The sequence below is a fragment of the Procambarus clarkii genome, chromosome 40, assembly GCF_040958095.1.
Source record: "Procambarus clarkii isolate CNS0578487 chromosome 40, FALCON_Pclarkii_2.0, whole genome shotgun sequence".
In the NCBI taxonomy this organism is placed as follows: Eukaryota; Metazoa; Arthropoda; class Malacostraca; order Decapoda; family Cambaridae; genus Procambarus; species Procambarus clarkii.
This window is the reverse complement of record NC_091189.1, coordinates 19524571-19543268: the sequence shown is the minus strand read 5'-3', so window position 1 is coordinate 19543268 and position 18698 is coordinate 19524571. Positions and strand designations below refer to the sequence as shown.

Genomic DNA, 18698 nt, shown 5'->3' with positions numbered 1-18698 from the left:
TTGCCCTCCAATATGTGTGTGTACCCCCACCCCCTCCCACCAGCAGCCTCATAACCCTAAATAGCTCAGCTCAGAATGGACCTAAAACAATGATCAAGCGAGAAGGGTTATTCAATAAATTCAATTTTAATAATAAAAGGATAGACTGGGAGAAAATAAACAGGGAACTCACAAACATTCAGTGGGAAAAATGTTCTAAGTAATAAAAATCCTACACAAGGAATAGAAAAACCTACTTCTGAAGCATATGAAGTCTGTCTGAAACATGTTCTTTTGAGGAAAGCCAGAAAGAGGTCCAACGTAGAAAGAGATCGCAGACACTACAAAAGAAGGAAAAAAAATATCGGAAATGCTTAAGCAAACACGACTTTCCGTACAAAGAAGGAATAATTTAAACAGGGAGATTGAAGAAATCGAACAGAGACTGAAGCATTCATATCAGATTGAAGAAAGGCAACTAGAACAGAAAGCAATTCAAGAATTATAGAAAAAACAAACAAAGACGTCATGGGAGGCATGCTTACCACATACAAAGTTATCAGAGCATATAAGTTCCAGATACTTCTATATGGACAAAATAAATTACTTAAAAAGAGGGTATGAGGCACAGACCTACTTCGTAGAAGGAAGTCAACAGGTAAAAGATCTGTGAATTATGCAGTCCTTTCTACCTGTTTAGATAGTAGTGTCTGTAACTATGTACATCATCGTACATTTATTGACGGAAAAGGCAATTGGATAGTCGTACTGTTCATTTTATAAGAGTCGGAATTTTTTTTTTAAAAACAAACTTAAATATTCCAAGGCCTATTATAGCACATATATATACTGTATTAGGCCTAGGACGATTAGGTTTGTTTAGGTTTTCTTTGCAACATAAATGCAAAACCTTTTCTGGTTTGTCGAAATTCCATAGTACTGATTTCTACTTTTCTAATTATCTTTTGCATCAGTAAGTGTACTGTGGTCCTCATCGTTATTATAACTTCTCCCTAAACAGGAGGATGGCCTGGAATTATGGTGTGACGACCCGACATTTAGTGAACATAACCGAGCAAATATAGCGGCCGCCAGGAAAATGATAGGATGGATTATGAGAATGTTCAAGTCCAGAGACCACACAACAATGCTAATACTATTTAATTCACTGGTGCTGTCCCGTCTTGAGTATTGCTCGGTACTCACTTCCCCTTTCAGAGCGGGAGAGACTGAAAACACAGTTAAGTTTGGGCTCAGGGAGTACGAGACCTCCCAGGACCCAAGGCACAACAGGACCAAAATATGTACAGTGCCATACTGGAGTGAAAGCTACGGAAGGAAATGCAGAATAGACCCGGTGGAGAGTAGGAGTGCCAGAGGCACAGCCAGCCACACTAAGTCAGAGGTCCACGGCTCCTCAACCTTCATCCAAGAAATAGAAAAAAAATATTGCTGGAACAAAACTGAAAATTGGACAAGGTCCTGCTGGAAGTGTCGGATTAGCTGGGTGGTAACGGATGTGGGGGTCTGTGGGGGGGGGGGGGGGGGGGGGTCCGAAAACAGCCTGACGGATCAAGTTATCACCGTCAAGCCAGACCCACACCTGGCTTGGAGAGTCTGCACCCCCATCCCTATACCCCCATCCTTACACCCCCATCCCTACACCCCCATCCCTACACCCCCATCCCTACACCCCCATCCCTATACCCCCATCCTTACACCCCCATCCCTACACCCCCATCCCTACACCCCCATCCCTAAACCCCCATCCCTATACCCCCATCCCTACACCCCCATCCCTACACCCCCATCCCTACACCCCCATCCCTACACCCCCATCCCTACACCCCCATCCTTACACCCCCATCCCTACAACCCCATCCCTACAACCCCATCCCTACACCCCCATCCCTACACCCCTTCCCTACACCCCCATCCCTATACCCCCATCCTTACACCCCCATCCCTATACCCCCATCCCTATACCCCCATCCTTACACCCCCATCCCTACACCCCCATCCCTACACCCCCATCCCTATACCCCCATCCCTATACCCCCATCCTTACACCCCCATCCCTACACCCCCATCCCTACACCCCCATCCCTACACCCCCATCCCTACACCCCCATCCCTACACCCCATCCCTACACCCCCATCCCTACACCCCCATCCCTACACCCCCATCCCTATACCCCCATCCCTATACCCCCATCCTTACACCCCCATCCCTACACCCCCATCCCTACACCCCCATCCCTATACCCCCATCCTTACACCCCCATCCCTACACCCCCATCCCTATACCCCCATCCCTATACCTCCATCCCTATACCCCCATCCCTATACCCCCATCCCTACACCCCCATCCTTACACCCCCATCCCTACACCCCCATCCCTACACCCCCATCCCTATACCCCCATCCCTATACCCCCATCCCTATACCCCCATCCTTACACCCCCATCCCTATACCCCCATCCTTACACCCCCATCCCTACACCCCCATCCCTACACCCCCATCCCTATACCCCCATCCTTACACCCCCATCCCTACACCCCCATCCCTACACCCCCATCCCTATACCCCCATCCTTACACCCCCATCCCTACACCCCCATCCCTATACCCCCATCCCTACACCCCCATCCCTATACCCCCATCCCTATACCCCCATCCCTATACCCCCATCCTTACACCCCCATCCCTACACCCCCATCCCTACACCCCCATCCTTACACCCCCATCCCTACACCCCCATCCCTACACCCCCATCCCTATACCCCCATCCTTACACCCCCATCCCTACACCCCCCTCCCTACACCCCCATCCCTACACCCCCATCCCTATACCCACATCCCTACACCCCCATCCCTACACCCCCATCCCTATACCCCCCTCCCTACACCCCCATCCCTATACCCCCATCCCTATACCCCCATCCCTATACCCCCATCCCTATACCCCCATCCCTACACCCCCATCCCTACACCCCCATCCCTACACCCCCATCCCTATACCCCCATCCCTATACCCCCATCCCTACACCCCCATCCCTACACCCCCATCCCTACACCCCCATCCCTACACCCCCATCCCTACACCCCCCTCCCTACACCCCCATCCCTATACCCCCATCCTTACACCCCCATCTCTACACCCCCCTCCCTACACCCCCATCCCTACACCCCCATCCCTACACCCCCATCCCTATACCCCCATCCCTATACCCCCATCCCTATACCCCCATCCCTACACCCCCATCCCTACACCCCCATCCCTACACCCCCATCCCTACACCCCCATCCTTACACCCCCATCCTTACACCCCCATCCTTACACCCCCATCCTTACACCCCCATCCCTACACCCCCATCCCTACACCCCCATCCCTATACCCCCATCCCTATACCCCCATCCTTACACCCCCATCCCTACACCCCCCTCCCTACACCCCCATCCCTATACCCCCATCCCTACACCCCCATCCCTACACCCCCATCCTTACACCCCCATCCCTACACCCCCATCCCTACACCCCCATCCTTACACCCCCATCCCTACACCCCCATCCCTACACCCCCATCCCTACACCCCCATCCCTACACCCCCATCCCTATACCCCCATCCCTACACCTGCATCCCTACACCCCCATCCCTATACCCCCCATCCCTATACCTCCATCCCTACACCCCAATCATATACCCACCACCTTACACCCCAAACTTACACTCCCTCAAACCTACACCACTCAACCCCCCAATCCGTCCCTATACTTCCACCCTTCAACCCCATCGCCCCCCATCGCCCCCCATGCCCCTCATCGCCCCCCCATCGCCCCCCACCTTCGACTCCGTAACCATTACACCGGAAAATTCTTGTCGACAAGCGGAAAATTGTCGAGTTGCCTTTGTCTGGATTGTTGGTGTTCGGACATGTGTACAGGTGTGGGAGTGTTCGGACATGTGTACAGGTGTGGGTGTGTTCGGACATGTGTACAGGTGTGGGAGTGTTCGGACATGTGTACAGGTGTGGGAGTGTTCGGACATGTGTACAGGTGTGGGAGTGTTCGGACATGTGTACTGGTGTGGGAGTGTTCGGACATGTGTACAGGTGTGGGAGTGTTCGGACATGTGTACTGGTGTGGGAGTGTTCGGACATGTGTACAGGTGTGGGAGTGTTCGGACATGTGTACAGGTGTGGGAGTGTTCGGACATGTGTACAGGTGTGGGAGTGTTTGGAAATGTGTGAAGGTGTGGGGTGTGTTCGGTCATGTGTACAGGTGTGGGAGTGTTCGGACATGTGTACAGGTGTGGGAGTGTTCGGACATGTGTACAGGTGTGGGAGTGTTCGGACATGTGTACAGGTGTGGGAGTGTTCGGACATGTGTGGGAGTGTTCGGACATGTGTACAGGTGTGGGAGTGTTCGGACATGTGTACTGGTGTGGGAGTGTTCGGACATGTGTACAGGTGTGGGAGTGTTCGGACATGTGTACTGGTGTGGGAGTGTTCGGACATGTGTACAGGTGTGGGAGTGTTCGGACATGTGTACTGGTGTGGGAGTGTTCGGACATGTGTACTGGTGTGGGAGTGTTCGGACATGTGTACAGGTGTGGGAGTGTTCGGACATGTGTACAGGTGTGGGAGTGTTCGGACATGTGTACAGGTGTGGGAGTGTTCGGACATGTGTACAGGTGTGGGAGTGTTCGGACATGTGTACAGGTGTGGGAGTGTTCGGACATGTGTACAGGTGTGGGTGTGTTCGGACATGTGTACAGGTGTGGGAGTGTTCGGACATGTGTACAGGTGTGGGAGTGTTCGGACATGTGTACAGGTGTGGGAGTGTTCGGACATGTGTACAGGTGTGGGAGTGTTCGGACATGTGTACTGGTGTGGGAGTGTTCGGACATGTGTACAGGTGTGGGAGTGTTCGGACATGTGTACAGGTGTGGGTGTGTTCGGACATGTGTACAGGTGTGGGAGTGTTCGGACATGTGTACAGGTGTGGGAGTGTTCGGACATGTGTACAGGTGTGGGAGTGTTCGGACATGTGTACAGGTGTGGGAGTGTTCGGACATGTGTACAGGTGTGGGAGTGTTTGGAAATGTGTGAAGGTGTGGGGTGTGTTCGGTCATGTGTACAGGTGTGGGAGTGTTCGGACATGTGTACAGGTGTGGGAGTGTTCGGACATGTGTACAGGTGTGGGAGTGTTCGGACATGTGTACAGGTGTGGGAGTGTTCGGACATGTGTACAGGTGTGGGAGTGTTCGGACATGTGTACAGGTGTGGGAGTGTTCGGACATGTGTGGGAGTGTTCGGACATGTGTACAGGTGTGGGAGTGTTCGGACATGTGTACAGGTGTGGGAGTGTTCGGACATGTGTACAGGTGTGGGAGTGTTCGGACATGTGTACAGGTGTGGGAGTGTTCGGACATGTGTACAGGTGTGGGAGTGTTTGGAAATGTGTGAAGGTGTGGGGTGTGTTCGGTCATGTGTACAGGTGTGGGAGTGTTCGGACATGTGTACAGGTGTGGGAGTGTTCGGACATGTGTACAGGTGTGGGAGTATTGAGACATGTGTACAGGTGTGGACGTCTGGACGAAAGTAGATGTTCTATAGTTCACGTATGGGCCTAAATGTCCTTGTACGGTTGGGTGCTAGCTCCCGAGCCTCGCCTCACCAGCTGTCGGTGATCTAACTAAATAACCTTGACTAACGATCTTTGGACACTTACAAGCATTTTGCAGCTGCACAGTGGGTGGCTGAGCAGTGAAGGACACTGTTGACGTACCTTACCTTGAGATTACTTTGAGGTGCTTCCGGGGCTTAGCGTCCCCGCGGCCCGGTCGTCGACCAGGCCTCCTGGTTGCTGGACTGATCAACCAGGCTGTTAGACGCGGCTGCTCGCAGCCTGACGTATGGGACCATGTACTCACCTGGTGGCAGGGTTGATAACTTACACAACTCAATTGGGGCTGTGAGCGGTTCCTCTGTAATCAATCAGTGTAGCTTCAAGCAACAACAGCTTCCTAGATCAAGTTATCACAAGACACGATGGCCTCCAGGGTGGGCTTAGTGGGGGGGGGGGGAGCAGGTAGAAGAATTCCCACAACCCATTCCAGGTATACTCCAGGTAGATTCTAGGTATACTCCAGGTAGATTCCTAGTAGATTCCAGGTATTTTCTAGGTATACTCCAGGTAGATTCTAGGTATACTCCAGGTAGATTCCGGGTATACTCCAGGTAAACAAGTTACCACAAAACAAGCCTGGTTCCAGCCCGAGCTTCGGGAGTATACATCCTCCAGAACTCTCACACCTGGTATACTACAGGTATACTCTCGGAGGCTAGCGGGGGTTCCCATGATTTTTGCGAACAAAATGTTGCTACTCTCGCTACTGTGGTGTGCGGGTTTAGTGTCAGTTGGGTGCCAGTTAAGTAACTCGTAAGTTCCTTCCTTATTGTGAGCCCCCGTGGTCTAGTTGCTTGATCAACGTGCTCCGACTGTTGTGCCCCCTTGTTTGTTACTCAGATGATTCTAGTCTGTGAAATTATAAGGGAAGCCGACATGGGGAGTAAATGACCGTGACACGCTGCTCGCTCTTAAACCGCAGCGACCACTGCCCAACGATGATGGGCACATACCCCACAGGAATCATTGTGCAAAGTTGGGTCAGGCTAGCCCCAGTGTTTGGCCTTCACACCTTATCTTTATCTCCTTACCTTGCTAGCCTCAGATATTCTACCTTACTTTTCGGTTACCTTGCGATGATTTCGGGGCTCAACGTCCCGCTCCCGGTCCTCAACTACGCCTCCTCGTTGCTGGACTGGTCAACCAGGCTGTTGGACGTGGCTACTCGCAGCCTGACGTATGAGTCACAGCCTGGTTGATCAGGTATCCTTTGGAGGTGTTTATCCAGTTCTCTCTTGAACACGGTGAGGGGTCAGCCAGTTATGCCCCTTATGTGTAGTGGAAGCGTGTTGAACAGTCTCGGGCCTCTGATGTTGATAGTTCTCTCTCAGAGTACCTGTTGCACCTCTGTTCTTCAACGGGGGTATTCTGCACATCCTGCCATGCCTCCTGGTCTCATGTGGTGTTATTTCTGTGTGCAGGTTAGGGACCAGCCCCTCTACTATTGTCCACGTATAAATTATTATGTATCTCTCCCGCCTGCGCTCAAGAGAATACAGATTTAGGCTCTTTAGTCGGTCCCAATAGTTGAGATGTTTTACTGAGTGTTTTTTTACGATTCTAATGTATAGATGCAGCGTTCAACCTCCCAAAACGATACTTGGTGTAAGAACTACTTTTTTTTTTTTTTTTTGAGATATATACAAGAGTTGTTACATTCTTGTACAGCCACTAGTACGCGTAGCGTTTCGGGCAGGTCCCTGGAATACGATTCCCTGCCGCGAAGAATCGTTTTTTCATCCAAGTACACATTTTACTGTTGCGTTAAACAGAGGCTACAGTTAAGGAATTGCGCCCAGTAAATCCTCCCCGGTCAGGATACGAACCCATGACATAGCGCTCGCGGAACGCCAGGCGAGTGTCTTACCACTACACCACGGAGACTGTACAAGACTTAGTCGGAGACTTAGTTGAATGCAGCACTATGTACTGTTCGACTAAAGAATTTCATATTTTGTACTATTAATTTATAGCCATGAAATACACCGCACCCTTCTATGCTACACTGCAACCCTCTGAGACGCCGCCACCACCTGCTACATCTACCCTCTGAGACGCCGCCACCACCTGCTACATCTACCCTCTGAGACACCGCCACCACCTGCTACATCTACCCTCTGAGACGCCGCCACCACCTGCTACATCTACCCACTGAGACGCCGCCACCACCTGCTACATCTACCCACTGAGACGCCGCCACCACCTGCTACATCTACCCTCTGAGTAATTCCCCCAATTGACGGTGAAGCAGGATACTGTCAGTCAGGCATAAACCCCGAAAATGGATCACCAGTTATCCGAAAAGGAAGGGATAAGATTTACGTTAAGTGTGGACTAAAATCAAAGTACAAAGGGATTATCTGAGGTATTATATACCTGCCTGCAGGCTTGTAGAGGCTGCTGGTCCCAAGCATGGGGGGGGGGGCTCGAGCCTTACTGCCTGCAGGCTTGTAGAGGCTGCTGGTCCCAAGCATGGGGGGGGGGGCTCGAGCCTTACTGCCTGCAGGCTTGTAGAGGCTGCTGGTCCCAAGCATGGGGGGGGGGGCTCGAGCCTTACTGCCTGCAGGCTTGTAGAGGCTGCTGGTCCCAAGCATGGGGGGGGGGCTCGAGCCTTACTGCCTGCAGGCTTGTAGAGGCTGCTGGTCCCAAGCATGGGGGGGGGAATATATAATAACCGTTGGGGGGAAATTCCACTAAACACCATAAATTGTAAACAAGATTTATTAAACAAAGATTATCAATGAAAATAAAAAGAAACACGGCCCATCTGAACACTTCCTAAACTGAATATATATTCCTTACTGAGGCAATTGGTAATTAACTCCAACAAATAATGTGGCTTCTACAACTGCAATAACCAGGCACAGATACCTTAAAATACCACAGCCAAGCCAAGATTATCAATGAAAATAAAAAGATAAAAATAATAAAGGGAGTCGGTCGGCCGAGTGGACAGCACACTGGACTTGTGATCCTGTGGTCCCGGGTTCGATCCCAGGCGCCGGCGAGAAACAATGGGCAGAGTTTCTTTCACCCTATGCCCCTGTTACCTAGCAATAAAATAGGTACCTGGGTGTTAGTCAGCTGTCACGGGCTGCTTCCTGGGGGTGGAGGCCTGGTCGAAGACCGGGTCGCGGGGACACTAAAGCCCCGAAATCATCTCAAGATAACATCTCAAGATAACCTAGATGTTCTGCCTCGGCTCCCGGGGAGCAGCCCGCCTCCAGGTGCTACCCAGTCCACACTGATTACTCTCTCTTCCAGACTGTGAAGCTAACTAAGATTACTCCGCCAGCCTCTCTGACTGCTAGATTACTAAGCAGGGTTAATTGAACAAGCCAATCTTATTTACTGGCCTCCCAGATGGTCGAATTCCTATTGAAACTGATGGCAATTCTATAGGTATCTTGAGCATTTCCAATTACAATATTGAATAATGATCTGAATTTATAATCTATGAATTAACAATCGGGAAAGTTTTGGTCTCGTCAGCCGCATGACCTTGACCCGGGGCGGGTCAGAGACGGGCCTGACCAACTAGTCCCCCCCCCCCCTCCCTCTCTAAGTGACGTCACTGTCTCTTTGATAGCATATGACCCTTGATCTTTATTCTACATTTATGTTAACCTAACCTAAGTCCTTTAAACCACAGTGGTTATTACTACAATTACTGTATTTATTGAATTATTCATCACTGTTGACTTAATACAAGTGAAACGCAGCCATTTTGTCTGCTATCCTCGCTAATCCCGCAATCTCTGGCCAGATGACCTTTCCGCTACTAATCAGGTAAAAACTATCCTCTCACAGCAAAGCTGGTGTCGGCCTGTATATGATCTGAGATCTATAAACTCCTAAAGCAAGCTTGGCTTATTACAACCCCCCCCCCCGCACAAGTACATTTAGTAAACCTTGTTTTTTAATAACATTAAAACATGAGGTTTATTATCCAAACCCGAACTTTATACAATAGATAAAACCCATGCCGCTATCAAAAATCTCAAAAAGCTAATAAATCTAATAAATTACAATCAGCAGATTGTATAGCAAAAATCGTTAATTAAAAAATTGCCAATCTCAGTATATGTATCCCGACTGTCAGCTGACAGGCCAGCAATTATCCAATACATTTGGAAACAAAACATCCTATACCTAACTGATATAACTCAAAGCTCTTACTGAAGCGACCATACGAGTCATAAATACTCATACTCCGCCCAAGTAAAACAGAAACAAGCAACACTTAGTGGGCCAGCCAGAGGCTTAGGGCCCGCGCAGGATTATCCCTGCGAAAAAAAGCAATATCCCTAATCTGTCAACAAAATCTAGCTAGCAAAAATCATTGGTTCTCCATTAGCCATCCACGTGTTCCATCTAGATCATGAGACAACAATTTCAAAACCAGATTGAAATTTCAGTCTTTCAGGAGAGGAACCCTGAACTCCTCAAAGTTCATCCATGGGAAGGATGGACCGGGGGAGTCGGTCGGCCGAGTGGACAACACGCTGGACTTGTGATCAAGTCCAGCGTTCGTCCTGGGTTCGATCCCAGGCGCCGGCAAGAAACAATGGGCAGAGTTTCTTTCACCCTATGCCCCTGTTACCTAGCAGTAAAATAGGTACCTGGGTGTTAGTCAGCTGTCACGGGCTGCTTCCTGGGGGTGGAGGCCTGGTCGAGGACCGGGCCGCGGGGACACTAAAAAGCCCCGAAATCATCTCAAGATAACCTCAAGATGTGTTCCACTCACCCATTTTATTCAAAATTTAATATCCTCGTGACATTCTCTGAGTAACCAATAAAACACAATATTTTATTTGTTTATCAATACTACGTCTAGTATCACAGTTGTTAGCTGTAGTTACAGCAGTAAAATGTTCACTCTGTAACTGGATGTCAAGATATATTTAGTTCGGCCCGCTTGCTCTCAAAGCACAGAACAGACATATCTCAAGGTTATCTTGAGATGATTTCGGGGCTTTAGTGTCCCCGCGGCCCGGTCCTCGACCAGGCCTCCACCCCCAGGAAGCAGCCCGTGACAGCTAACACCCAGGTACCTATTTTACTGCTAGGTAACAGGGGCATAGGGTGAAAGAAACTCTGCCCATTCTTTCTTGCCGGCGACCGGGATCGAACCCGGGACCACAGGATCACAAGTCCAGCGTGCTGTCCGCTCGGCCGACCGGCTCCCTCAGCAGATATGCACATGACAACAGATTTTTCATAGTTCCTGGAAAACATATTTCCTTCCTCCAGAATTTTATGTACTTATTTTCTTAGTTTCAACATTTAAACACTATTTTTCCAAACTCACGTTCCTAGGTGTTCAGAAGCATTACATTAGTATTATTGAGCAAAGATGACAGTTACTTCTTTTTTTCCACAATTGTTCATGAACACAAAAAAAATCGATGATGATGTTAGAAGATTGATGATTAGTTGATTGTAGTTTCAACGACCATCAGTTGTTGACTGTAGAGAATCCTGGTCCTCTTGTACTTCATACCAGTTACCGTTTAAGGACAACAGACTGTCTTAGTGCAACCCGTCCTCGACTCAAGTCCATTACATCCAGCGGTCAACCCCACAGACGCATTACAAATTTTTAACATGCTGTTCATTCAAAACGGGAATTTTCTCAAGTATAAATTTATATTATAATATATTAGCATATTGTGTATATATAGGCATAGGTTAGGTTAGGTGTTTAGGTTCTGTTGGCGATTATTTGTATTTGTAGTACGTGGGTGAAGCATTTACAGCGTTGTGATTCGAACAAAATTCGTCAGTGAAGCACTTGATCCGGATATGTTCGAACGTCAGCAGTTGTGAGTCGTGTGTAAACCGCTTTTCATTCATAAACAGCTGGGGTTTGGCGGGTGCATGGAATCACTTTTGGGCTTTGTTTGGAGGACGGGCTGCTTAGTGTCGAGTGACCAGTGACAGTCCGTGACTGGCTGCTGCCCGTCGGGTGACCGCACTAAAGAGACGCGACTCATTACTTATCTTGTAACCCACAAAACAGTCTTGATAGAAGAGACTGAACCAGCGGCTGAACTACGAGAGTGCAGGACTTCAACGGCCAACGCTGTCTCGTGACGGAAGTAGCTGCAGGAGGCGTGGAGGTGGGCGGCGTGTTGACGAAACAAGTGGCTCCCAATCTTCAGTCACCAAGGTTCACTTCCTCTCAGGCGTTTCTTGATGACATCAGACTACTAGACCGTAAACACCATTCGTGTATACCCTTGTATACACGAATGTACCCCTGTCCCCCTCACCCCCCCCCACACGTGCCCCCCCCCTCACACGTGCCCCCCCTCACCCCCCCCACACGTGCCCCCCTCCCCCACCCCTCACACACGTGCCCCCCCCCCTCCCCTCCCCCCCACCCCCTAACACACGTGCCCCTCCTCCCCCAACCCCTCACACACGTGCCCCCCCTCCCCTCACCCCTCACACACGTGCCCCCCCCCCACCCCCTCACACAACCCCAGACTGTAAGTTTGACCGCTAAATCCCAAGCTTGCGTCTGGCCAAATAACATATTTTGCTCTTATCTTTCCCTATCTTCTAAATCCAGTCCAACTATTTCAGCCAGTCTCAAGCAGTCAAGATGTCTCAATCTTGCCACAAAACGCAGCAAAAAGCACTAGAACGATGCATCGTCCACATACTATCATACCCCCCCTCCTGCGGGCCTTCGGGGTCCTGGGGAATTTAACCCTTGTGGAATTATGCGTAAAGAGTGAAATTGTATGAAATGTGTTAGGAAAACCGATGCGTTGGAATTTAACACCTATGTGGTACGGCATAAGGGCGAAATTACTGAATGAATCCTTTGTATTTGGTGTATAGGAATTTGATCATTAAGGTGCTACTGTATTAGGGCTAAAATCGTGCCTTAGGAATGTCGATACACCGGAATTAAAGCCCCGAGCTGCTTATGACTGAGACGACCCTAAGAATGTGTGTTTTTGTATTCAATATCGCCCCTAAATTACTGTGACGTAAGGGTGGAAGTTGATTAGTTAATGGACCGTTATCTCTCCAATCTCACGCATTTCTACAAATAATGTTTGGGGCGAATGACGCGTGTTAATTACACCTGTTGAACTAACAAGGTAGCAGGTGTGTGATGGGTGAGGGGGGGGGAGGGTTGTTAAGACCTGGGTGTTGGGGGTGAGGGGGGTGAATACCTGGGTATAGAGCAGGTGAGGGATGAGGGGGGGGGGTGAGGGGGAAAGAGGGGCAGCACAAGGGGACCTGAGGTTCAGGTCAAGAGGGACCTGAACATTCTAAGAATGTTGAGAATGTTAGTGTCGGCCGTGGGGAGGCCTAGTGTGGCTCATTCATGTCTCAGTGTAGAACCAAGTAAATCCTCTCCCAGGCCTACCCGTAGGCTCTTTCTTGGTCCCTCGTGCCTCTTCCTCTCTGACACCTCCTCCTTCTCTTATATTATTGCTCTTCTTACCCTTGTTCTCCCTCACCTCTGTTCCACCGTCCTCCTCTCCCTTCTTGTTCCACCGTCCTCCTCTCCCTTCTTGTTCCACCGTCCTCCTCTCCCTTCCTGTTCCTTCCGTTTTCATTTCTTTGTTTTCATGTTTTTCTATCTCACAAAAGGAATAACTGGTAAATTAGGGAGATAGATCATTGACCTCCTAACACAACCTAGAGAGTAACAGTCAATTGAGTAAAAACCAGAGCACCACCGGATGATGAGGTGGTGGTGGTGGTGGTTGTGGTGGTGGTAGTGGTGGTGGTTGCTAAAGATGGTGGTATGAATGGTGATGGTAATGACCAGCGCGGTGTGAGGTAGGACACTTGTAGCACGCAGATACCATCAAGAATTAGAGGCAGTATTGTGTACCTAATCTGGCATCCAGCAAGCAGGTCGGCTTGGGCGGACGGGACGCTCCCGTCTCCTGCTCTTCTGTCCTCTAGTTTATGCCCGTCCCTCCCACCGTGATAAGCTTAATAGTAACTAACCCTCACACGGGGTACAGATAAGCATAGATAAGCTTAGATAACCTTAATAGTGGAGAAGCAATGGTAGTGAGCCACAGCCCCACCACCTCCCAGCTTGACCAGTCACAGACCTTCCTCAGATTGTCTCTAATGTCTATATATGTGCGCGTACGCGGCTAAATGTAATCACACAGATGTGCTCGCAAGATTTGTGCGTTAGCTCCCGGACTCCGCCTTACTAGATGTCTGTTGTTTAATGCAGTGACTCCAAGTGGTCTTTCTTATCTCATCTTTGTCTTTTTTAAACAACAGAGGACCACAACGTTTCAGTCTCTTGTCAGAAATTATACGAAATGTCACAGGAACAACAGTGGAAGCTTTTAGAGGAAAACAGGAGTTTCTGCTGAAGTTTCGTGATCAGCCAGGCTGTGATGGCTGTGGGCCTCGGAGACTCAGACCAAGCAATAACCTGGAGGGCTGGCCCAGGCTGAGGGAGCAGAACAACCCTTGATATTGTCAACAGGTCCATTCCAGGAGAATATATTTAGAGCAAGAGGGTGGGACCTCGAACCACTACCCTGTGTACAGTCCATCGCTTTTGCTCACTTCCCACAGGCTAACAAAAAACTGCCTTCTAACATGCCTAATAAGACACATTGAAGCAGTCACTTTATTGACAAAATTATTAAAAAAAATTGCCTAAAGATGTTAATCATCAACTCTGCTTTATACTGAACATTTTTCCCATCCATATAATTTTCATAGGTAATTTTACACGTCACTATCATGTCTCCTCGATTTCGTCTCTTGCAATGTAGTGAGCTTGAGCTCCTAAGCTCTCTCCCCTTTGAATTTGTTCATGCTACGACAGGGGCCTGACAGATGAGTGGACAGCGCTTCAGATTCGTAGTCCTCAGGTTCCGGGTTCGATCCCCGGTGGAGGCGGAAACAAATGGGCAGATTTTCTTTCACCCTGATGCTTCTGTTCATCTAGCAGTAAATAGGTACCTGGGAGTTATACAGCTGCTACGGGCTGCTTCCTGGGGGTGTAAAAAAAATGAGGCCTGGTCGAGGACCGGGCCGCGAGGACGCTAAGCCCCGAAATCATCTCTAGAAGGTAACTCTTCAGGTGGAGGCTCCAAAGCCAGGACCATCAAGCATTTATGGCCACATTTACGGAACCTCTACATCTTTCCTCAGTCATGGGGGCTTGTTTACATGTATTAAACAGTTTGTGAGTTGTGAAGAACTACGAGGTTTATATTATTATGACCCATGGGTTGTGAAGTGTCCCAGCTGATAACTGTCTACTATATATTAACACACCCTCCAGGATTGAGGAAGGATGTACAGGTTTCGTAAGTGGGCGTGTAAATGCTACCTACGTTGTGTAGCTTCCGGGGATCAATGGCCCCCGTGACTCGGTCTCCAACCAGGCCTTTCGGTTGCTGGACTGGTCAACCAGGCGGCTGCTCGCAGCCTGACGCATGAATCACAGCCTGGTTGATCAGGTATCCTTTGGAGGTGTTCATCCAGTTCTCTCTTGAACACTGTGAGGGGTCGGCCAGTTATGCCCCTTATGTGTAGTGGAAGCGTGTTGAACAGTCTCGGGCCTCTGATGTTGATAGTTCTCTCTCAGAGTACCTGTTGCACCTCTGCTCTTCAACGGGGGTATTCTGCACATCCTGCCATGCCTCCTGGCCTCATGTGGTGATATTCGCAGAATGCCAGGCTAGGCTTGGCCAGGCCAGGTACACTGGAGAAAGGTCCTCACCCTGTACACCGCTGTGAGGCGACCAACTTGCCACTGTGAGGGAGGCTATGAGGGTCTCTCCTCAGGTAGGTAGGTGAGGTAGGGGGAAATACTGGGCAGGTGAGGGGAGAGTGGGTCCCGGCCGAGAGGGTGTTGTCGGGGGCCGGGCTCCGGCCAAGTCGGGGCAGCAAGCTTTGTCGGAGGGGCGGGGGAGGGGAGGGGGAGGGCTGTCTGGTTTATGGTGTCGTGAAGCCAAAAGGGTGTCGAGTGTAAGTCCCTACCAGAGAGTTACTGACACTTTGTCCAAATGTATCTTAAACGCCTCTCCTCCCCCACAGCCCCCAGAGGACACGCCGGGCACCAGAGGACACGCTGGGCACCAGAGGACACGCTGGGCACCAGAGGACACGCTGGGCACCAGAGGACACGTTGGGCACCAGAGGACACGCTGGGCACCAGAGGACACGCTGGGCACCAGAGGACACGCCGGGCACCAGAGGACACGCCGGGCACCAGAGGACACGCCGGGCACCAGAGGACACGCCGGGCACCAGAGGACACGCCGGGCACCAGAGGACACGCCGGGCACCAGAGGACACGCCGGGCACCAGAGGACACGCTGGGCACCAGAGGACACGCTGGGCACCAGAGGACACGCCGGGCACCAGAGGACACGCTGGGCACCAGAGGACACGCCGGGCACCAGAGGACACGCCGGGCACCAGAGGACACGCCGGGCACCAGAGGACACGCCGGGCACCAGAGGACACGCCGGGCACCAGAGGACACGCTGGGCACCAGAGGACACGCCGGGCACCAGAGGACACGCCGGGCACCAGAGGACACGCCGGGCACCAGAGGACACGCTGGGCACCAGAGGACACGCCGGGCACCAGAGGACACGCCGGGCACCAGAGGACACGCCGGGCACCAGAGGACACGCCGGGCACCAGAGGACACGCCGGGCACCAGAGGACACGCCGGGCACCAGAGGACACGCCGGGCACCAGAGGACACGCTGGGCACCAGAGGACACGCTGGGCACCAGAGGACACGCTGGGCACCAGAGGACACGCCGGGCACCAGAGGACACGCCGGGCACCAGAGGACACGCTGGGCACCAGAGGACACGCCGGGCACCAGAGGACACGCTGGGCACCAGAGGACACGCTGGGCACCAGAGGACACGCCGGGCACCAGAGGACACGCCGGGCACCAGAGGACACGCCGGGCACCAGAGGACACGCTGGGCACCAGAGGACACGCTGGGCACCAGAGGACACGCTGGGCACCAGAGGACACGCCGGGCACCAGAGGACACGCCGGGCACCAGAGGACACGCTGGGCACCAGAGGACACGCTGGGCACCAGAGGACACGCCGGGCACCAGAGGACACGCCGGGCACCAGAGGACACGCTGGGCACCAGAGGACACGCTGGGCACCAGAGGACACGCTGGGCACCAGAGGACACGCCGGGCACCAGAGGACACGCTGGGCACCAGAGGACACGCTGGGCACCAGAGGACACGCTGGGCACCAGAGGACACGCCGGGCACCAGAGGACACGCTGGGCACCAGAGGAACCTTCCCGTAAATTACAAGATACTTTGAAGAAACAAATATTGAAATATATTGAAATTATATTGCCGAAGTAAGAAACAATTCTATCAACATCAGAGGCCCGAGACTGTTCAACACGCTTCCACTACACATAAGGGGCATAACTGGCCGACCCCTCACAGTGTTCAAGAGAGAACTGGATAAACGCCTCTTAAGGATACCTGATCAACCAGGCTGTGATTCATACGTCAGGCTGCGAGCAGCCGCGTCCAACAGCCTGGTTGACTAGTCCAGCAACCTGGAGGCCTGGTAGGAGACCGGGCCGCAAGCCGATTGATTCCCGGAAGGCACAAGGTCTTTTAGAATCTTTTAAAAAGCTTGTCCGAGCAGAGTGTATAAAAACTCTCGAAATCATTCACAGGTAAATACCCAGCCTCTTGCCCCCTAAATCCCCCTTCCTCAATTCTCCTCACACAATCCTCCTCACACAATCCTCCTCCCACAATCTCCCCCCCTCAATCATCCCACAATCCCCATAACAGTTAGGGAACAAACAGTACCTTACCCCTTTTTCCTTGTGAGTACTTTGTGATTGTCTCTGGCCTCTGATGTTGATAGTTCTCTCTCAGAGTACCTGTTGCACCTCTGCTCTTCAACGGGGGTATTCTGCACATCCTGCCATGCCTCCTGGTCTCATGTGGTGTTATTTCTGTGTGCAGGTTTGGGACCAGCCCCTCTACTATTTTCCATGTGTAAATTATTATGTATCTCTCCCGCCTGCGCTCAAGAGAATACAGATTTAGGCTCTTTAGTCGGTCCCAGTAGTTTAGATGTTTTACTGAGTGGATTCTAGCAGTAAAGGATCTCTGCACGCTCTCCAGGTCAGCAATTTCTCCAGCTTTGAAAGGGGCTGTCATTGTGCAGCAGTACTCCACTCTAGAGAGCACTAACGTCTTGAAGAGTATCATCATCGGTATAGCATCTCTAGTGTGAAAGATTCTTGTTATCCAACCTGTCATTTTTCTTGCAGTTGTGACGGCTACTTTATTGTGTTCTTTAAAGGTAAGGTCTTCCGACATCCATACACCCAAATCCTTTATATTGCCTTTCCGTAGAAGTAGTAGAAAAACTCCCAGAACCCCATCAACCAGGACAGGATAGGTTGGGTTAGGTTGGAATAGGAAAGGGATGGGTTTACTTAAAGATCCGCCCTGGTACACCGAGCAGTGTTGTGTCCAGGTATACTATCATGTGTTGACCTTGTGTATCGCTGTAGTTTACACACAAGACTTATTTACTTAATCACCAATTAAGAGAAGAGTTTCACCTCATAGTTCACCTGCGGTGTGCCTCTTACGATGCCTCAACAGCGGCGTGAAGCTCATAGTGAATACGCAACACTGGCATACATGAATATTACCGGCACACCTGACTCCCTCTGAATGCTGAGTGGACCACCCCATCAATGTTACCAATTTACTACCGAATAAACTATCAGTAATTTCAAATATTCTCTCCAAAACAAATATGCATGATAGACCTTAATCATAATACTGATCGATACAACTAAGACAGAAATTCACAAGTGTGGGCCTAATTTTCCTGTACGAAGAGAATATTTGGAAATACCGAACCCCCCTAGGCCTACCTAGGCCTACCTAGGGGATAGCCCTAGGTATCTAGGGGTTAGCTATCACTGCGGCTAAGAGAGAATAAGTGTACACAATGAAATCCAAATATAATAATCT

General features: G+C 50.8%; 2 protein-coding genes across 2 annotated transcripts in view; both read left to right on the top strand.

Moving 5' to 3' along the window:
* Positions 1-18698, top strand: part of LOC123757756 (ephrin-B1) — a 254137-nt gene that overhangs the window by 6339 nt on the left and 229100 nt on the right. The gene's annotated exons all lie outside the window — the stretch shown is intronic.
* The window catches only part of LOC138372818 (uncharacterized protein slr1819-like), a 29311-nt gene that overhangs the window by 8977 nt on the left and 1636 nt on the right, over positions 1-18698 (top strand). The gene's annotated exons all lie outside the window — the stretch shown is intronic.